Source organism: Salvelinus fontinalis, chromosome 38, assembly GCF_029448725.1.
Source record: "Salvelinus fontinalis isolate EN_2023a chromosome 38, ASM2944872v1, whole genome shotgun sequence".
NCBI lineage: Eukaryota > Metazoa > Chordata > Actinopteri > Salmoniformes > Salmonidae > Salvelinus > Salvelinus fontinalis.
In genome coordinates, this window is record NC_074702.1 from 25,775,130 (window position 1) to 25,781,100 (window position 5,971).

Sequence of the window (5,971 nt, forward strand, 5' to 3'; positions counted from 1 at the left end):
TCTCGGCGTGAGCTATGACCTGTTTCCATGAACTACACGGGGACCTGCACAGATATCTTCCATAATGGCTCATAGTTCTAGACTGCCACGGGGTCAGAGACCCTATTTGGTCTACATAGAACTCAACTGAGACATCCTTCCCGATCTCCACTCTCACTTCCTGTTTACCCAGATCAAGTGATCTCTTATGCTTGTTTAACTTCTTGACGCACGGATCCCTTTAGCGGGATCATTTTCATAAACAACCGCTGAATTGCAGAGTGCCAAATTTTGAAAAAATACTAAAAATATTTATAATCATGAAATCACAAGTGAAATATACCAAAACACAGCTTAGCTTGTTGTTAATCCACCTATCATGTCAGATTTTGAAAATATGCTTTACAGCGAAAGCAATCCAAGCGTTTGTGAGTTTATCAGTCACTAGACAAAACAGTAAGAACAGCTAGCCGCAAATTAGCTTGGTACCGAAAGTCAGAAAAGCAATACAATTAATCGCTTACCTTTGATAATCTTCGGATGTTTGCACTCACGAGACTCCCAGTTACACAATAAATGTTATTTTTGTTCGATAAAGATTAGTTTTATAACCAAAAACCACCATTTGGTTTGCTCGTTATGTTCAGAAAACCACACGCTCGTTCCGGTCCTGAAAGGCAGACAAAAATTCCAAAAAGTATCCGTAATGTTCGTAGAAACATGTCAAACGTGTTTTACAGCGAAAACAGCATGTATATTTATGTTAGCTCACCACCAAATACAAAAAAGGACAGACATTTTTCACAGCACAGGTAGCATGCACAAAGCCAACCTAACGCTTCGAACACACCGGATGCGTCATTGCATCACTGCTGCATAACATTTTGCGCAACTAGGCAACTATACTGATGCAGGTACCTTTTGCAAATGGTCGCATGCGGTTGGACACATGGAGGAGAGAATCATTTTCGCAGTATCCTCAAAACCGTGTCTTTTTGACACAACTGCTGACAGCTACAGGGACATAAACACAAAAAATGCTGCTTGGAGACAAGTGTCCACGATAGTAGGATTGCCAGGTCAGTTTAGTAGTGAGCTTGTGCTAGATGTGGCTAGTTAGCGTTAGCTAGCTAGCTAACCTAGACAAATCGCCAGGCGTTCAACTGGGCTGATGGACTCCCGGTAGTTGGTATCCATCCGGGCGATCCTGGCTCCAACCATCTGGAGCAGATGATCGAACTGGCTTCAGTCCAGATGAAAGTAACATCGGAATTCCTCTCCAAACAGTCGAAGCTCTTGAATTAGACGGTGGAACTCCCCTGCCTGCTTTCGGGACTTTAACCATCTCTGAACCCACACAGACCTGCGCTTTCGGTGGGGCTGGTCCCGGCCCAACAGCGCGATCAAGACCACCTTCCTCAACGTTGGTCTCATTGTTGAAAGAGCCTACTCTGCCTATCTTGACTATTTATTATTGCATTTCGCTCCAAAACTGCATTTTGGAGGGAAATTATATTATAGGCTCTCACAATTAATTTGAGGATGTCATCGAATAAATAATATACTTGGCAAATAAATAAATAAAACATGTAAAGAAATTATGCAATCAAACTGTTTTTATGTAATCCCAAATTTTTACTGAATGTGTGCAACAACAAAAAATCTACATTCATATTTTGCTACTTTCTGTCAAGTCCACTCATACAATTTGATGCATACGTTCGATTTATCGAACGTATGCACCACACAGAACGCACTGCAACTGCCTCTGCAACGCAATGCTGCAAGGCAAATGCAGCGTTCCATTGGAAATGAATGTACTTCTGGTGTATCGAAACGCAATGACGCAGCCGGTGTGTTCGAAGCGTAACTAACCAAGAAACAACTTCATCAGATGACAGTCTTACATGTTATACAATAAATCTATGTTTTGTCCGAAAAATGTGCATATTTCAGGTATAAATCATAGTTTACATTGCAGCTACAATCAGAAATTGCACCGAAAGCAGCCATAATAATTACAGACACCAACGTCAAATACCTAATTACTCATCATAAAACATTTCTGAAAAATACATAGTGTACAGCAAATGAAAGACAGGCATCTTGTGATTCCAGCCAATATTTCCGATTTCTTAAGTGTTTTACAGCGAAAACACAATATAGCGTTATATTAGCTTACCACAATAGCCAGAAAGACAAGCCATTTCCCAGCAGTAAAAGTTATCGATCGTAACAAACCAGTAAAAGATATATAATTTTTGACTAACCTTGATATTCTTCATCAGATGACAGTCCTATAACATCAGGTTATACATACACTTATGTTTTGTTCGAAAATGTGCATATTTAGAGCTGAAATCAGTGGTTACACATTGTGCTAACTTAGCTACTTTTTCCACAACGTCTAAACAGCAACGATATTTTTCTGACACGTTTTCTGACACACATATTCTGGCCAAATAGCTATTCATAAACATAACTAAAAAATACATGTTGTATAGGAAATGATAGATCCATTAGTTCTTAATGAAATCGCAGTGTTAGAATTCTAAAAAATAACTTCATTACGACATCCAGCTTCGGTATAGCTGAGTACCCAAACGTTGGGCGCCGACGACTAGTTCACATGCACGACAGATATATGAAATAGCATCATAAAATGTTTCTTACTTTTGGTGATCTTCCATCAGAATGTTGTACAAGGTGTCCTTTGTCAAGAACAATCGTTGTTTGGATTTAGAACGTTCATTTTCCCTCTCGATTTAGCAAGCGCACTAGCCAAGTGGCTCGAATCTCTCCATGTCAAAAAACGGAAGAGAACGGAACACAGCAAAACTCCCGAAAAATTTTCAATAATCTGATTAAACTATATTGAAAAAACATACTTTACGATGATATGGTCACATGTATCAAATAAAATCCAAATCCAAGTCCCCTTTCGCGCCTCCAGAAAACAGGAAATGGGCGGACACGTCATACAAAGAGCCTGTATTCCACTTCAGACCAAGATAAACACTAAATTTCTTCTCTCACCGCCTCTTGACATCCAGGGGAAGGTCTATGAAGTGCACGTATACTCTTACGTATCATGCCCATTTATAGGCAGGAAGTAGAACAGAGCCCCAATTTCAGACTTTCCACTTCCTGGTCAGGAAGTTTGTGCCAAATGAGTTCTGTTTGACTCACAGATATAATTCAAACGGTTTTAGAAACTAGAGAGTGTTTTCTATCCAATAGTAATAATACTATGCATATTGTACGAGCAAGAATTGAGTACGAGGCCGTTTGAAATGGGCACCTTTTATCTGGCTACTCAATACTGCCCCTTCAGCCCAAACAGGTTAAAATGGTTATTTCTAGGTAATTACAATAAGTTACCTATTACTGTCACTAAAACATGTACAAACAATTACCAGAAACAACCAATTATTACCATGTCATTTCTAGGTAATTCCAAAGTATTTCTGTACTGTAATCTACAGTGCTACCAATATACCTTCAGTCCTCTGGATTATCTGCTAGTATGTGAAACACATATATGTATATTTATATACACATTTAAAAAGATTTCCATGAAATACAAGGTCTTAGGTAAGTACGGAATTTAATTTGACTTCGTATGTTTGTAGACTCTGAAGAGTACACTTAGAATCCACAGGACAGTGACCACTCCACATATTATAGATGGAACTGATGAATATGACAGGGAGATGTTTAAGTTACTTTGTTAGCTAACAAATCCACAGACTCTGTAACTGATTTATACAGAGAATAGGATAATCGTTAAATGGTGATGGGGCGTAATATGCCATTCATATTACACCACATGCTAGGCTAGCTAATGCTATAGCAGCCCATTGGATTCCATGAGAATGTGACCTTTAGCATCGTGGTGAGTAGCTACCGGAAGTGTTATCAAATCCAAATGGGTTGCTTTACTATTCCTAAATTAAGTAACAAGAAACGAAGCACTCTTTCTCCACCTTATTGATCATTTCTCCAACTTATTAATAAACCAGCTGCATAAACATGTGAACACAGTAACTAGGCTCAACCACCAGAAATAAAAACACAGAACTGTTGAAAATAGTAATCATGTACCTTTAACATCAATATTGATGCTTTCAGAAAATACAGACGGAAGACTGTTGTCTTTTTCAGATAAGGGATGTTCAGGATAGTGGTGCAGTCCTTCTCAAGCAAGTCCCCAGCACAATCTCTAACACTGTATTCCCCAAACCTTTAGTCCATGTTCATTTACATGGACAAGTGAGGAATGACTAACATGTAGACTCCAGTGTAAATCTACATGGAATGAGAACACAAGATCCACTCAGAGCCTCTATAATTGGAGGCATCAACACTGGCATCTTTTGGTTTTGGCACAGAGCATCTGAAATAAACAGTTTAGACTGAAGATTGGATAGCAAAAAACACAGAAACAATATCTTTCGAAATACAATGCTCTGTTATTTTTTTGCACAAGAACGATTTAAAAGAGCTAAAGTGAAATCATGAGAAAGAATGCTTATGGTTTGTATCTAGAACTCAGTAAAACAGTAAGCCAAGTATGAAAGAAAAAATAGATATTTAGTCACCACAAACTGTACAGTGGATTATGCAGTCAGACGGAACAGAGAAAATAGGCATTTAATGTCATAGATTTAGCTGGTAGTAATTTGTGCAATAGACACCGGCTGGAATGTGGTTTTAAGCAATCACCATTCAGGATTAGACCCACCCGTTGTATAAAATGTTTTGTACAGTCAGTGTACAGTATAATAAAGTTTATACAACTGGTGTTTTTAATCCTGAATGTTGATTGGTTAAAAGTGCATTACAGCTAGGGTTTTTTCCACAAATTCCCACCAGATAAATCTATGACGTTAAAATGTCTATTTACTTTGCTCCATCTGACTGCGTAATCCAGGCAAGTTATAAACTTGATCTCCACTATAAAAAACATCTAGACATTGTCTAACATTGTTTTTGAGACTAACATTTAGTTTTCAACAGCGAAGATTTGTATAAACCTTGCTGTCTGTCTCTCCGACATTTGCAACAGTGTTTCAATATTCAAATTCGATATCCAGCTGTGCCATAGTAATGAACGTGTAAGTGTCAGGAGTCAGGACGAGACAGATAGTGCAGGCAGCGTTTCTCAGCCATTTGAAATCATTAAATCAGCTGGCATAATTTTTATAGATATATACAAAGAAATGTCAATTGAAAAAAAGGTAAAACGTTTCTAGTTTCTAGCTAGTTTCGTCTTTACAGCTTCAGTTTGAAGTGATTGTGTTAGCTGTGTTGTTGGCTAGCTCCTCTGATCAACAGTGTCCTAACAACAGAACACATTTTCTACTGTATGCCAGGCGAAATCGCTCCTCATTAGCTCATTGTTATCGATGTATCCAAATAAATGTCTCTAGAAAATAGCTTAAACAAATGCAAATGCTGCTACTGTTGTTATTCTGTCTGCACTGTTTGACGTGACTGTAAATTAGCCATAGTTGGCTAGCTAGCAAGCAAAAACGTTGCCAGGTAGTATGGCAATGGAACTTTTAGAACAAACGACTGGGTCGCATCCATAGATACAGAACAAAAAGACTGAACGACTAGGTCGCTTCTCTAGGAACCCGAACCGATAGAATGAACGACCTGCCGGCTCGGGTAGCAACCCTAGATTTGTGTTGGGACTATATCTTGAAATAGTATGAATAAAATCATCAAAATAATGTTTTTAATATAAATATGTCACCTCTTCATGTTACAACAGCTGGGGGCAATCCATTTGAAACGGTCAATACCATAGTTAATAGATCTGTTTGAAATATGTATATACAATTGTGGGTGCCAGTTTGTATAGCTCTATAGCTGTCTGGCAGGAAAGTAAAGTTAAAATAATAAAAATAAAAAGCATAATTAAAAAGTAGTTTTCAAATAGACATTGAGGCAACGCATATCAGTAAGGGAAGGTTTTCACCAAAAG